This window comes from Lithobates pipiens, unplaced genomic scaffold (assembly GCF_037356315.1).
Source record: "Lithobates pipiens isolate NorthernLeopardFrog02 unplaced genomic scaffold, aLitPip1_a1.2 Scaffold_27, whole genome shotgun sequence".
Lineage (NCBI taxonomy): Eukaryota > Metazoa > Chordata > Amphibia > Anura > Ranidae > Lithobates > Lithobates pipiens.
The window spans coordinates 97,924,563-97,941,497 of NW_027507788.1; the positions used below are offsets into that span (position 1 = coordinate 97,924,563).

General features: G+C 45.5%; 1 protein-coding gene across 3 annotated transcripts in view; it reads left to right on the forward strand.

Moving 5' to 3' along the window:
* Positions 1-16,935, forward strand: part of LOC143934023 (cell adhesion molecule CEACAM1-like) — a 122,749-nt gene that overhangs the window by 57,826 nt on the left and 47,988 nt on the right. The gene's annotated exons all lie outside the window — the stretch shown is intronic.

A 16,935-nucleotide genomic window follows, 5' to 3' on the forward strand; every position in this document is an offset into this window, starting at 1 on the left:
TGGACCACAAACAGGAAGCAAAACAGGAAGCAGTCATCAAAGAGGGACGCGTTTCGGAACATCTCATTGGTTCCTTTATCAACCTGATGACTGTGTGTGTATGGGACTAATTTATACTACCTGGGCGGACCTTAGGGGCGGGGATATGTAAATGGGGCGTTATCACAATATAAAGGTATAGGACAGGGGGAGAAACAGAAACAAAATCCCTATCCAAACAAAAAAATATGATTTCTTACAGAGCAACAACCAATAAGCGACATTTAAAAATAAAAATAAACATAAAATGAAAATGAGAATTAGTATTTTTACACAGTCTTCAATAATGCTGAGGTCTAGGCATAATATATAAGACTGAAGGGGAGGGAGTAGGGAAAAAAAAAAAAAGGGGAGGGGCAAAAGAAGAAAGGGAATAAAGGGGCAAAGAGAAACTATTTTGAAAAATATCTAGGGCAAAAAATATGTATAAATATATTTAAAAAAATATATAATATATAAATATATCGAAAAGGTTAAAATTATTTAAAAATATTTACCATATTTAAAATAATATACTAATAGAAAATTATATACTACTAAAAATATCTTGCACAAATATATTAGGAAAGGAGGAATCTAGAGAATGGCACTAGTTTCAAAGTCCTCGTTCAACCCTCCAGGGGCAAGAACATTTAAAGTAAAAATCCAAAACATTTCTCTGTGACAGAGTTTTCTGAAACGTTCGGCTGAGGGGAGGTTCTTTGGCATTGTCTCAATGACCCAGACCCTTAAACCATCTGTAGATTTTTGATGATACTTGAGGAAATGCCTAGGAACACTGTGATTATCTAATCCACCGGAGATGAAACGGCGATGCTCGCCGAAACGCTTGCGAAGTGGCCTAATGGTTCTCCCTACATAAAACAGGCCGCAAGGACATGTTAGACAGTATACCACATGGTCAGTGGAGCATGTGTGAAAACCCTTGATAGGGTATGTTTTTCACAACAAAGTCCTTCTGGCCATGTCTTACAAACTGGCAGGTTTTGCATAATGGTTTGCGGCATTGGTACATACCCGAGATAGCTAGAAAAGTGGGAATAGAGCTACCAGGGGGAGGAGGTTTCTCTTTAAGTTTACTTGGTGCCACTTTGCTCTTAATATTAGGTGCTTTTCTGTACGCAAACTTTGGCCTATTGGGAACAACAGGAAGGAAATGCTCATCCTGAAGCAGCAAGGGCCAATGTCTCCGTACAATACTGTCCATCTGTTTGTGATGAGAATGAAATTGAGTGATGAAGCTTAAATCATTAAGATTTTTACTACCACGGATAGAGGTATATGAAGAGGGAGTTGTATTTTTGTATTGAGAACATGCTGTTTCCACAAGATGTACTGGGAACCCTTTTATCAAGGAATTTTGCTTTTAAAGTCTTACTCTGATTATCGTAATCATCAATGCTAGTACAATTCTTTTTCAGTCTGCAAAATTGGCTCTTGGGTATATTGTTGAGCCATTGGGGGTGATGACAACTTTTATAGTGGAGAAATGAGTTCCCTGCAGTAGGTTTGGTAAAATTCTTGGCATGAATATCTTTGCCAACAGAAAATAATTCCAAATCAAGGAAAGCTAACTTATCTTTATCCAGAACAGAGGTGAACTGTAAGCCCATATTATTATTGTTACAATGTGTAACAAAATCTAAGACTGAAGATGCACTGCCATCCCAAATAATAATCACATCATCTATGTAACGACCATAGAACACAATGTGGGAGAGAAAAGGATTGTTTTGCCATATATGCAAGGATTCCCAATGTCCCATAGTAAGATTGGCATATGAAGGTGCAAAATTTGCCCCCATAGCAGTCCCATTCACTTGAAGAAAAAAATTATTATCGAATTTAAAATAATTGTGAGTGAGACAGAAAGAGGTAGCCTCAACAATAAAGGAGCCTTGCCTGGGGTTCAGCATAGGGTCCTGACACAAAAAGGATTGTATGGCACTCAATCCCACCTCGTGCGGTATGGAGGTATACAACGATTGGACATCTAGGGAGACCCAGAGATAACTGGGCTCCCAAGAGTAGGGAGTAGGACTCCCTGTAGGACTGGAGGGATTGGGCAAGTGGCTGAAGAAACTGGTCAACATATTGTGACAAGCCACTGGTAATACTACCCATGGCTGCCATAATAGGACGTCCAGGGAAATTCTTATGTACCTTAGGTAAATGATATAGGTGCGGGGTAAAATGTACATCCTTAATCAAGAAAGAGGCTTCCTGTGGAGTAATAATTTTTTCACTAAGTGCATTTTTAACAAGGGCAGTAGCCTCCAATGTAAACCTGGGCAATGGATCCGTTTTTAGTTTAACATATGTATTAGTATCTGAAAGGAGTCTGTTGGCTTCATTAACATAGTCAGCTCTATTTTGTACAACTATGCCTCCTCCTTTGTCTGCACTTTTAATGACCAGATCATAATTATTAGTTAAAGCATCTAGAGCTTTCTTTTCAGGGTACGTGAGACTGGAATGGGTCTTATTTTTATTTTTTGCTGAATTGCACATATCCTGTATCTCTGCATACACAATACGATAAAAAGCATTGATACAGGAGCCCTTGGAATAAGTAGGGTAGAACACTGATGTAGGTCTAAAATTTGTATTCTTAACAGGTGGAGAAGTCATAAGGTGTTGGGTATACAGAATTTGATCTGTCTCTGAGCCATCAAACGGAAAAGGAGGAATATTATACTGATTACTAGATTGCTCTTGCAGTCATCTTTACAGGACGCCCACTTCTATTTGTCTTACCATTGACTGATGAACAGCAAGGCTTTTGGAGATACTTTTATAACCCTTTCCAGCTTTATGCAAGTCAATAATTCTTAATCGTAGGTCTTCTGAGAGCTCTTTTGTGCGAGGCATCATTCACATCAGGCAATGCTTCTTGTGAAAAGCAAACCCAGAACTGGTGTGTGTTTTTTATAGGGCAGGGCAGCTGTAACCAACAACTCCAATCTCATCTCATTGATTGGACTCCAGTCACCTCACTCCAATTAGCTCTTGGAGATCTCATTAGTCTATGGGGTTCACATACTTTTTCCACCTACACTGTGAATGTTTACATGGTGTGTTCAATAAAAAACATGGTAACATTTAATTCTTTGTGTGTTATTAGTTTAAGCAGACTGTGATTGTCTATTGTTGTGACTTAGATGAAGATCAGATTACATTTTATGACCAATTTGTGCAGAAATCCATATCATTCCAAAAGGGTTCACATACTTTTTTTTGCAACTGTAGGTTAAATATATATTTGGACACAGGCACAATTTTAGATTTTCAAAGGTATTTACCAAAACGTATTCACGCTATAGTTATATATGGGCTAAGGGTGCGCACTCTTGGGTTTAATTTGAGGGCATGTACATCCAAATCGGAGGAAGGGTTTATGAATTACAGCTCTTAGAATAGAATAGCCACCCTCCCCTTTTTCAAGGGACCAAAAGTAATTGGACAATTGAATCAAAAGTTTCATGGCCAGGTGTGGGCTACTCTTTTATTTCTTCATCAATTATGCAGGGAAAAGGTCTGGAGTTGATTCTAGCATGGTATTTGTATTTGAAATCTATATTGCTGTAAACCTACATCATGCGTTCAAAGGAGCTGTCAATGTAAGTGAAACAGGTCATTATAAGGCTTCAAAAATGAAATAAATCCATCATAGAGATAACAGCAACATTAGGAGTGGCCAAATAAACAGTTTAGTACATTCTGAGGAAAGAAGAATGCACTGGTGGGCTCTGCAACATAAAAAGGCCTGGACGTCCATGAATGACAACAGTGGTGGATGATTGCAGGGTCCACTCTACGGTAAAGAAAAACCCCATTTACGATATCCAGACAAGTGAAGAACACTCTCCAGGAGGTGGGCGTATCATTGTCAATAAATAAATAATTTAACAAATGATAGTGCCAAACAATAAAAATTGTGAAAAAAAACAAAGAAAAGCTGCCCCTTTTCAAGTGACTAAATCAAAACATAATATAAAGGTCAGAGCTAATTCAAAATTGCATGAATAATATCATAAACATAAACCATAAACAAATAAATAATATATTAGAAAAGAAAATCCTTAGAAGGATACACCATACACCAAATAGAGTGGTACAGTAATGAGGCAATCTTGATTAACTGTGCTCCACCATCACTCGTGTAAGAAAGCAAACTCACCAAATAGCATGAATAAAAAACTTTAGGAAGCTAGCCACCTGGAAACACGAAATGCAATGAGGCTGCACGCTCGCCCGAAACTGACTTCACTTCCGGTACGCCTGATTCCTATCTCTGGAATGTTGGTACATACGTTGAGAGTGTGAGGAACGGCGTGTATCTCTGCTGCTGGCTGTACATGTTAGTACTAGCACCTTCAAATGTAAATGCATAACTCAGCAACCCATTTCCAATATTGTTCAGGCTATAATGTGCTATGTGATGCTTTTTGATTCTTCAACTTTCTGCCTTCATATGAGTTCAAGGATCTAATAGTTGACTGATACCTCTCTCAAAGGACTATAACGTTTTTTATTCATGCTATTTGGTGAGTTTGCTTTCTTACAAAAGTGATGGTGGAGCACAGTTAATTAAGACTGACTCATTTCTGCACTACTCTATTTGGTGTATGGACTCCTTCTAAGCCCCTGTACACACGGTCGGACATTCTGCCAACCAAATCCATCGGATTTTGCCTGTCGGATCTTGTCCGAAACTGTTACATACACACGGCTGGACTAAGTTGTCGAAAAATCCGATCATTCAGAAAGTGATGGCGTAATTTAGTTACGATGGGACTAGTAGCCAATAGCTTTGATGTAGGAATTTGATCTGAGCATGCGTGGCACTTGGTCCGATCAAAATTCTCTACACATGATCGGAGTATGTCCGATCGAAACAGTTGGTCGGAAAATATTTCCAACATGTTGGAAAATTGGGTCCGACGGATATTCAGATGGAATCAGTCCGATGCATAACACACAGTCGGATTATCCAACAACACGGTCCGATAGGACACATTCCGATGGATTCTCCGACCGTGTGTACAAGGGCTAAGGATTTCCCTTCTACTATGTTTATTTGTTTAGGTTTATGATATCATTCATGCAATTTTGAATTAACGCTGACCTTTATATTATGTTTTAATTTGTACCATTGTCAAAGTCTACAATCAAGAGAAGATTTCACAAGAGGGTTCGCCACAAGGTACAAACCATTCTTAAGCCTGAAGAATAGAAAAGCCAGATCAGACTTTGCCAAAAAACATCTAAAAGCCTGACCAGTTCTGGAAAAGCATTCTTTGGACAAATGAAACTAAGATTAATCTGTACCAGAATAACGGGAAGAAAAAAGTGTGGAGAAGGCTTGAAACAGCTCATGATCCAAAGCACACAACGTCACCTGTAAAACATGGTGGAGGCAGTGTGATGGCATGGACATGCATGGCTTCCATTGATACTGGGTCATTGGTGTTAATTGATGATGTGACAGATGACAGAAGCAGCCAGATTAATTCTGCAGTGTCTAGAGATATACTGTCACCCCAGATTCAGCCAGATGCACCAAAGTGGATTGGATGGCGCTTCACAGTACGTATGGACAAAACACACTACAAAGGCACCCCTGGAGCTTTTGAAAGAAAAGAAGTGGAATATTCTGCAATAGCTGAGTCAATCACCTGATCTCAACCCAATTGAGCATGCATTTCACTTGCTGAAGGCAAAACTAAAGGCAGAAAGAACCATAAACAAAGAACAACTGAAGAAAGCTTTAGTTAGAGTCCTGCAAAGCATCAGAAAGAAGAAAACCCAGTCTTTGGTAATGTCCATAGACTCCAGGCTTCAGGCAGTCATTGCCAGCAAAGCATTCTCAACAAAATATTAACATTTTATATATGATTGTATTCAATTGTCCAATTTTTTTATTACATTTGAGAGCCTGAAAATGGGGGGGGAACCATCTGCCCACTCACTGTTCTGAATTGCAGCATTGGTCTCTGCGGTGAAAATAACCGGTAACATATCGGGATCATATATTTGGGTTGGAGAGGACTCTGTGTCTTTAAATTGCTCAGCTGATGGATCGGATGTCACTTTCTTCTGGAATCTGAATGGAGAGCCAGAAATCTTACGAGGAGCACCAGGTCATGGCTGGTTTATGGTGAAATGATGTTCTTTCCACTTCCGGATTATGGCCCCAACAGTGATCACTGGAGCATTCAAAAGTTTAGAAATCCTTCTGTAACCAATGTCATCAGTATTATTATTATACAGGTTTTATATAGCACCAATTGAGCAGCGCTTTACAACATGAGGGCAGACATTACAGCTACATTACAATCTGATACAAAAGGAATCAGAGGGAAGATGGTGTAAGTTCCGAGGAATCCCCTTCCCCTTTCCCCTGTTTTCTTTAAGGAATCAGAGGGCCCTATTCGTTAGAGCTTAAAATCTAAAAAGGAAGAGTCAATTGATACAAAAGGTAATAGCTGTGGGGGGATGAGCTGATGGAGGAAGTAAAACAGTGTTAGTTAAAAGCAGGATAGGCTTCTTAGCCCTTGTACACACGGTCGGAGAATCTGTCGGAATGAGTCTTATCGGACCGTGTCAACAGATAATCCGACTGTGTGTGGTATGCATTGGACTGATTCCGTCCGAATCTCCGTCCGACCCAATTTTCCAACATGTTGGAAATATTTCCCGACCAACTGGGCCGGACGTACCTAATCCGATCATGTGTAGAGCATTTTCATCGGACCAAGTGCCACGCATGCTCAGATCAAATTCCTACATCAAAGCTATTGGCTACTAGCCTGAATGTAGTCCCATCGTAACGAAATGACGTCATCACATTCTGAAAGATCGGATTTTTCGCCAACTTGGCCCGACCGTGTGTATGCAACAGTTTCGGACACAATCCGTCGGACTAAATCCGACGGGCAAAATCCGATGGATTTGGTTGGCAAAATCTCCGACCGTGTGTACATGGGCTTAGAAGAGAAGGGTTTTCAGGGATAGATTAGGGGACAGTCAGACAGATTGGGGTAGGGAGTTCTAAAGGATGGGAGAAGCTCTAGAGAAATCCTGGAGGCGAGCATGGGAGGAGGTGACAAGGGAGCTAGAGAGCAGGTCGTCTTGGGATGACCGATGAGAGCTTCTTGATTGGTATTTTGGGAGTAGGTTAGTGATGCAGCTGGGGGCAGAGTTATGGATGGCTTTGTAAATTATTGTTAGTACTTTGAATTTTATTTGTTGGGTGAGTGGAAGCCAGCGGAGGGATTGGCAGAGAGGGGTGGAGGACACTGAACGGCTGTTTTGGTGGATGAGTCTGGCAGCGGCATTCATTATGGACTGAAGGGGGTATAGTCTATGTAAAGGTAATCCAATGAGGAGGGAGTTGCAGTAGTCGAGGCGAGAGATGACCAGGGAGTGAATTAGAAGCTTGGTGGTGTCATTAGTTAAAAAGGGGCATATTCTGGAAATGTTGCGGAGGCTAAGGCGGCATGATTTGGACAGGGATTGTATGTGGGCCTGAAAGCACCCTAGCATGCGGGGACCGACTGATAAATGTGCTATTAGTATGTTTTGCAACCATAATCTTGCAAAGGTCTTGAGATATTTCTTGTGTGACACCTTGGTAATGATACACCTTTTTACAGGCCATCAGTTGAGACTGAACCAGCTGATATTAATTTGCACTGACAGGATTGCTTTCTGATTAGTGATGGCCGAACGGTTCGCCCGGCGGTCGTTTCGCGGCGAATTTCCGACATTCGCGGTCCGCACGTTCGAACGCCTTTTTCCGTCGTTCGCCGCGGCGGACTTACGTGTTTAATGTATACAAGAACTTTAACCTTTGGTGACACGTTTATCATGTGATACAGGACAGCCAATTGAGACATGACAGCACATGGACACTTGTACATTCCCCCTAACCTATAAATACACCCGATCCGGTGGCCATTTTACATTCTTTCTTCTGTTAAGATAGGGACAGGTTCCTGTGTGGAGTAGGGAGAGATAAACCACTAGCTATTTGGTACACAAAAGTTCTTTTCAGGACTGGTATAGGTGTTAGGTGTTGATAGGTTTGCTGTGCTGCTGATTCTTGCAGCAGCCTGAGTGTCTTTTGTTAGTTTAGAGAAAGGGAAAGGACGGTGTATGCTACAGGGACAGCCAGATTAGTCTTTCATCATCATCATCATCATCATCATCATTAGCTGTTACTATCAAGGTCCACAAAAGAGCTGTTCCAGTAACCACTAATCGTTCTCTTTTTTTGCCAATTTGTATAGGGACAGGAAGGAAGCAGTGTTGTCAGGCAGTGAGGGTAATTTTAAAGACTTGCTGTTATTATTAGTTCCACAAAGGTTCTTTTCAGGACTGGTATCAGTGGTACAGTAATAGGCTTGTACATGTATAATATTCTTTCTTCCAAATATAGAAAGGATATTATACTTGACTGCTGCCCTTCTGCTGCAGTCTGCTAAACATTCACAACTCACTTGTTCCACAAAAGTTCTTATAAGGACTGGTAACTTGGTATAGGGTGCTACGGTACATAGGCTTGAGTGCGGTACAGTCTGCTGTTCTGTAAGGACCGCTATCGGTCCACAATAGATAGGGTTGACGTGCACCACTGCTGACCGCTGCCCTATACTGCAGCAGTCCTTCAGCGGTATAGGGACTGACGTACAGTCTGCTAATCACTAACACACAACCTGCTTGTTCCACAAAAGTTCTTATAAGGACTGGTAACTTGGTATAGGGTGCTACGGTACATAGGCTTGAGTGCGGTACAGTCTGCTGTTCTGTAAGGACCGCTATCGGTCCACAATAGATAGGGTTGACGTGCACCACTGCTGACCGCTGCCCTATACTGCAGCAGTCCTTCAGCGGTATAGGGACTGACGTACAGTCTGCTAAAAACTAATACACAACCTGCTTGGTCCACAAAAGTTCTTATAAGGACTGGTAACTTGGTATAGGGTGCTACGGTACATAGGCTTGAGTGCGGTACAGTCTGCTGTTCTGTAAGGACCGCTATCGGTCCACAATAGATAGGGTTGACGTGCACCACTGCTGACCGCTCACCTATACTGCAGCAGTCCTTCAGCGGTATAGGGACTGACGTACAGTCTGCTAAACACTAATACACAACCTGCTTGTTCCACAAAAGTTCTTATAAGGACTGGTAACTTGGTATAGGGTGCTACGGTACATAGGCTTGAGTGCGGTACAGTCTGCTGTTCTGTAAGGACCGCTATCGGTCCACAATAGATAGGGTTGACGTGCACCACTGCTGACCGCTCACCTATACTGCAGCAGTCCTTCAGCGGTATAGGGACTGACGTACAGTCTGCTAATCACTAACACACAACCTGCTTGTTCCACAAAAGTTCTTATAAGGACTGGTAACTTGGTATAGGGTGCTACGGTACATAGGCTTGAGTGCGGTACAGTCTGCTGTTCTGTAAGGACCGCTATCGGTCCACAATAGATAGGGTTGACGTGCACCACTGCTGACCGCTCACCTATACTGCAGCAGTCCTTCAGCGGTATAGGGACTGACGTACAGTCTGCTAAACACTAATACACAACCTGCTTGTTCCACAAAAGTTCTTATAAGGACTGGTAACTTGGTATAGGGTGCTACGGTACATAGGCTTGAGTGCGGTACAGTCTGCTGTTCTGTAAGGACCGCTATCGGTCCACAATAGATAGGGTTGACGTGCACCACTGCTGACCGCTCACCTATACTGCAGCAGTCCTTCAGCGGTATAGGGACTGACGTACAGTCTGCTAAAAACTAATACACAACCTGCTTGGTCCACAAAAGTTCTTATAAGGACTGGTAACTTGGTATAGGGTGCTACGGTACATAGGCTTGAGTGCGGTACAGTCTGCTGTTCTGTAAGGACCGCTATCGGTCCACAATAGATAGGGTTGACGTGCACCACTGCTGACCGCTCACCTATACTGCAGCAGTCCTTCAGCGGTATAGGGACTGACGTACAGTCTGCTAAACACTAATACACAACCTGCTTGTTCCACAAAAGTTCTTATAAGGACTGGTAACTTGGTATAGGGTGCTACGGTACATAGGCTTGAGTGCGGTACAGTCTGCTGTTCTGTAAGGACCGCTATCGGTCCACAATAGATAGGGTTGACGTGCACCACTGCTGACCGCTCACCTATACTGCAGCAGTCCTTCAGCGGTATAGGGACTGACGTACAGTCTGCTAATCACTAACACACAACCTGCTTGTTCCACAAAAGTTCTTATAAGGACTGGTAACTTGGTATAGGGTGCTACGGTACATAGGCTTGAGTGCGGTACAGTCTGCTGTTCTGTAAGGACCGCTATCGGTCCACAATAGATAGGGTTGACGTGCACCACTGCTGACCGCTCACCTATACTGCAGCAGTCCTTCAGCGGTATAGGGACTGACGTACAGTCTGCTAAACACTAATACACAACCTGCTTGTTCCACAAAAGTTCTTATAAGGACTGGTAACTTGGTATAGGGTGCTACGGTACATAGGCTTGAGTGCGGTACAGTCTGCTGTTCTGTAAGGACCGCTATCGGTCCACAATAGATAGGGTTGACGTGCACCACTGCTGACCGCTCACCTATACTGCAGCAGTCCTTCAGCGGTATAGGGACTGACGTACAGTCTGCTAATCACTAACACACAACCTGCTTGTTCCACAAAAGTTCTTATAAGGACTGGTAACTTGGTATAGGGTGCTACGGTACATAGGCTTGAGTGCGGTACAGTCTGCTGTTCTGTAAGGACCGCTATCGGTCCACAATAGATAGGGTTGACGTGCACCACTGCTGACCGCTCACCTATACTGCAGCAGTCCTTCAGCGGTATAGGGACTGACGTACAGTCTGCTAAACACTAATACACAACCTGCTTGTTCCACAAAAGTTCTTATAAGGACTGGTAACTTGGTATAGGGTGCTACGGTACATAGGCTTGAGTGCGGTACAGTCTGCTGTTCTGTAAGGACCGCTATCGGTCCACAATAGATAGGGTTGACGTGCACCACTGCTGACCGCTGCCCTATACTGCAGCAGTCCTTCAGCGGTATAGGGACTGACGTACAGTCTGCTAAACACTAATACACAACCTGCTTGGTCCACAAAAGTTCTTATAAGGACTGGTAACTTGGTATAGGGTGCTACGGTACATAGGCTTGAGTGCGGTACAGTCTGCTGTTCTGTAAGGACCGCTATCGGTCCACAATAGATAGGGTTGACGTGCACCACTGCTGACCGCTCACCTATACTGCAGCAGTCCTTCAGCGGTATAGGGACTGACGTACAGTCTGCTAATCACTAACACACAACCTGCTTGTTCCACAAAAGTTCTTATAAGGACTGGTAACTTGGTATAGGGTGCTACGGTACATAGGCTTGAGTGCGGTACAGTCTGCTGTTCTGTAAGGACCGCTATCGGTCCACAATAGATAGGGTTGACGTGCACCACTGCTGACCGCTGCCCTATACTGCAGCAGTCCTTCAGCGGTATAGGGACTGACGTACAGTCTGCTAAACACTAATACACAACCTGCTTGGTCCACAAAAGTTCTTATAAGGACTGGTAACTTGGTATAGGGTGCTACGGTACATAGGCTTGAGTGCGGTACAGTCTGCTGTTCTGTAAGGACCGCTATCGGTCCACAATAGATAGGGTTGACGTGCACCACTGCTGACCGCTGCCCTATACTGCAGCAGTCCTTCAGCGGTATAGGGACTGACGTACAGTCTGCTAAACACTAATACACAACCTGCTTGGTCCACAAAAGTTCTTATAAGGACTGGTAACTTGGTATAGGGTGCTACGGTACATAGGCTTGAGTGCGGTACAGTCTGCTGTTCTGTAAGGACCGCTATCGGTCCACAATAGATAGGGTTGACGTGCACCACTGCTGACCGCTGCCCTATACTGCAGCAGTCCTTCAGCGGTATAGGGACTGACGTACAGTCTGCTAAACACTAATACACAACCTGCTTGGTCCACAAAAGTTCTTATAAGGACTGGTAACTTGGTATAGGGTGCTACGGTACATAGGCTTGAGTGCGGTACAGTCTGCTGTTCTGTAAGGACCGCTATAGGTCCACAATAGATAGGGTTGACGTGCACCACTGCTGACCGCTCACCTATACTGCAGCAGTCCTTCAGCGGTATAGGGACTAAGAGTTTTGTCACAGGGTCATTTAAAAAATGACATGCAGAGGAAGAGGCAGGCCCTTCCGCAGGGGTGGTAGGGGTAGGGCAGGAGCAACAGGCTTGAGCCAAAGTGGGAAGTTGCAGAAGGTGCGTTCAATTACTTTAAAGGATGCACCAGACTTGGTTGAGTGGCTCGCTCAGCCTTACTCTTCTGCACCCTCCTCATCCTCTCGATCTGCACCCTCTTCTTCACTCTCTGCTATGTGCACCCCCAAAGACACTACCACCAACAACACGACCACCACCACCACCACCACATACCTTCCGCTTGAGTCACTGGAATTATTTTCCGATCCATATCAAGAGGACATTTCTGATGCGCAGCCACTCTTGGTATTGGATCAGGAAGAGGAGGTAGCAACAAGCGCTACTCAGCAGTCTGACGCCAGTACCCAGATCAGCCCAAGGAGGAGGTTGGTCCCCGGTGTTGCTGCCTACTCCGAGATCTCTACTTATAGCGGTGGGGAAGGTGACGTTGATGATGACGTGTCTAGTGATGTCACGTGGGTGCCCACAAGAGAGGAAGAGGAGGGGAGTTCAGAGGGAGATATGGACCAGCAGATAGGGAGGAGAAGCAGCAATGACTTACATTGCACAGCAGGGACAAAGCAGACTGCAAATGTATCAGGAGCGAGTCATCGACCATGTACGGTCACATCTGGCGCTCCCAGGACACCGGCACATGGCTCCGCAGTGTGGGCTTTTTTTAACGTGTCCGCTGCTGACAATAGCGTTGCCATCTGCAATCTTTGCAGTCAACGCGTTAGTCGCGGTAAGCCCAATACTCACCTAGGGACGACCGCCTTAAGAAGGCACATGAGCAGCCATCACCGAGCCCAGTGGGAGCAACGGAACACACAAAGCCACACTGCAGGCTCTCACCGTCCAGCCTCGTCTTCTACTTCTCCTTCTCCTCTCTCCTCACAATTGTCCTCCACTCCACCTTCCATCACGCCAAGCTCACATTTTTCTGCAAAAAGGCAGGCTTCCGTGGGCCTAATGTTTGAGCGTAAAAAAATGATGATGCCGGATAACCCTCTTGCCCAACGGTTGGCGGCTGGCTTGTCAGAACTCATAGCCCGCCAACTACTGCCATATAAACTGGTGGACTCGGAGGCCTTTCGCAAATTTGTGGCCATTGGAACACCACAATGGAAGGTCCCAGGAAGGAAGTATTTCTCAGAGAAGGGCATCCCAGAGCTATATGGCCATGTTCAGCGGCAAGTGAATGTATCTCTGGCACACAGTGTCGGTGCCAAGATACATCTGACCACAGACACGTGGTCTAGCAAACACGGGCAGGGAAGGTATATCAGTTTTACTGCCCACTGGGTGAACCTTCTGACGGCCGTCAAGCATGTAACCCGTGGCACCCGTGTAGATTTGGTTTTACCGCCACGGATTGCATGCAGGCCTGACTCTTCTTCTCCTCCTCCTACTCCATCCTCCTCCCTCTCCTCCTCAGCTGCCTCCTCCTTTTCCGCTGCTAGCGTCTCTTCCACTGCACCGCCCAAGCTCCCCAGAACCTATTCCACATGCCAGGTGAGACGTTGCCATGCCGTGCTGCGTCTGTTGTGCCTGGAAGCAAAGAGCCACACTGGCCCGGCACTCCTTTCAGCTTTGCGTTCACAGGCAGATGAGTGGCTAACACCGCTCAATTTGACAGTTGGTAAAGTGGTGTGTGACAACGGTGCCAATCTGCTTAGCGCATTGAAACAGGGCAAAATCACGCACGTGCCGTGCATGGCACACGTCTTAAACTTGGTCGTGCAGCGATTCCTTGTCAAATACCCTGGGGTCCAGGACATCTTGCGGCAGGCAAGGAAAATCTCGGCCCATTTCAGAAGATCTTACACGGCCATGGCTCGCCTTGCTGACATTCAGCGGCGACACCATCTGCCGGTCAGACGTCTTATTTGCGATTGCCCGACGCGATGGAACTCAACCTTCTATATGCTTGATAGGCTGCTCCAGCAGAAACGTGCAGTTAACGTCTACCTGTATGAACTCTGCGAAAGAAACGGTTCTGGGGAGCTGGGTTTTTTTTCACCGCGCCAGTGGCTGCTCATGCGCGACACATGCAGACTTCTGCGGCCATTTGAGGAGATCACCAAACTGGTCAGTCGCAGCCATGGCGCCATCAGTGACATGGTACCTTATGCCTTCTTTCTGGAGCGTGCATTGCGTCGTGTCATTGATCAGGCTGTGGAGGAGCAGGAGCGGGAAGATGAGGAAGTCGCAATGCTGGATGAATTCCCAGGGGGGGCTACTCTATCTGAGACAAGTCAACAACAGGAGTCTGATGAGGAGTCAGAGGAGGATGGTGCCGGGGCGGATGAGCAGGAGCAAGAAGAGCATGCTTTAAACCTTTCTGGGATCCCTGTTGTGCGAGGATGGGGAGAGGAGAATGAAGAGGACGACATTATCCTGGATGATGAGCAGGAGCCAGGCCACCACACCGCTTCCACTTTAGTGCAAATGGGGGCCTTCATGCTCCAGTGTTTTAATAGGGACCCCCGTATAAAAAGCATGAGGGTCAAGGACCAGTACTGGGTGGCAACGTACTTAGACCCCCGGTACAAACACAAAATGGCGGAAATGTTACCGCCGTCGCAGAGGGCTGTCAGAATGCAGCACTTCCAGGCCTTGCTTCGAGAAATGCTGCATTCTGCTTTTGCGTGCGCTGGCAGAGGAGCAATTCCCACTCCCAGAGAAGGATTTGCGGGTACCAATCCAACAGCGCCTGCAAGAAGAGGCCGGTTTGAAGATGTGTTGGTGACTTCGGATATGAGGTCATTCTTTCAGCCGACCCATCGACAGGTGTCATCCGGATCCAGCATCAGGGAACGCCTAGACCGTCAGGTGTCCGACTACATTGGGTTAACGGCCGATGTGGACGCTCTGAGGAGTGATGAACCCCTAGACTACTGGGTGGGCAGGCTTGACCTCTGGCCAGAGCTTGCCCAATTTGCAATCGAACTGTTGGCTTGCCCCTCATCCAGTGTCCTGTCCGAAAGGACGTTCAGCGCAGCAGGGGGGATTGTGACCGATAAGCGTACTCGCCTAGCTCACCACAGTGTTAACTACCTCACATTTCTAAAAATGAATGAGGCATGGATCTCGGAGGAATTCAACACATGTGACCAGTAGACCATGTATATGTCTATAAACTATTTTTTTAATCAAGCACACAGACCTTCTTAATTCATTTGGCTCACTTCCTTGACCCAAAAAAGCACACCGTACTATATGCCCCTACCCTCCTCTTTGAAGAGGTTGAGCGGTGTCATATTTCTACTGGGGCTGCTTATGATATCCCTGTGCTGTGCTGACTTCCTCCTGGGGGTTCTTATTATGAAGGGATCACACTATCCCTGTGCTGTGCTGACTTCCTCCTGGGGGTTCTTATTATGAGGGGATCACACCATCCCTGTGCTGTGCTGACTTCCTCCTGGGGCTGCTTACGGTGCTGCTGTCAGTGCTGTATGTCACGGTGCTGCTGTCAGCGCTGTATGTCACGGTGCTGCTGTCAGCGCTGTATGTCACGGTGCTGCTGTCAGCGCTGTATGTCACGGTGCTGCTGTCAGCGCTGTATGTCACGGTGCTGCTGTCAGCGCTGTATGTCACGGTGCTGCTGTCAGCGCTGTATGTCACGGTGCTGCTGTCAGCGCTGTATGTCACGGTGCTGCTGTCAGCGCTGTATGTCACGGTGCTGCTGTCAGCGCTGTATGTCACGGTGCTGCTGTCAGCGCTGTATGTCACGGTGCTGCTGTCAGCGCTGTATGTCACGGTGCTGCTGTCAGCGCTGTATGTCACGGTGCTGCTGTCAGTGCTCTGTATTACGGTGCTGCTGTCAGATGCCTCTATCACGGTGCATGTGTCATTCCGGTATGTCACGCTGCTGGTGATCATCTCCTGCACCCTCTTCTTTGCCTACCCTGGTCCCTGACCTTCCCTCTCCTCCATTGCCTTCATTAGCTCCATAGTCCTGAATTGTTAGAACAATTTCCCAAATAAAATAAAAATGCTTGTAGTTATCGATCCCAAATTCACCTCATACATGTATTATGTCATTGTCCAGATGGTGGGACTACGTTTTACCCCCTAATAATTACCACGTGGCCGCAAATTCGACATGAAGGTTTGCAAAGTTCGCCTCCCATTGAAGTCAATGGGGCCCGCGGCGAACGGTCGGTTTCGCGAACGTTTGGGTCCGTTCGCATTTCGCGTTCGCGAAACGTCCCGTCGGAAGTTCGTCCATCACTATTTCTGATAGATTTCAGCTGGTGTCTTGGCTTTCAATGCCTTTTTGAACCTCTTTCTTCATGTGTTCAATACTTTTTCCCTATGTCATTCCATTTTATTATACATAACTTTATTTTCTGAAATTACTTGTTTAGATTTCTTTGTATATATGGATTGCATAGCTTGTTAACAACATGTGGTGAAAATGTCATGCCAATATCACCTTTAGAAATATATTTGCCTAGAAAAATAATGACATGTTCAATACTTATTTTACTCACTGTATCGGGGTTCAGTAGGGAAGCATTATAACCCCTGTCAGTTTTTTAACCATCTATATCCCTTTGGGGAGATCTCACTTCACTTTCTGTCCCATTGCCACAACAAGACGTGAGCACAAATTCTTCA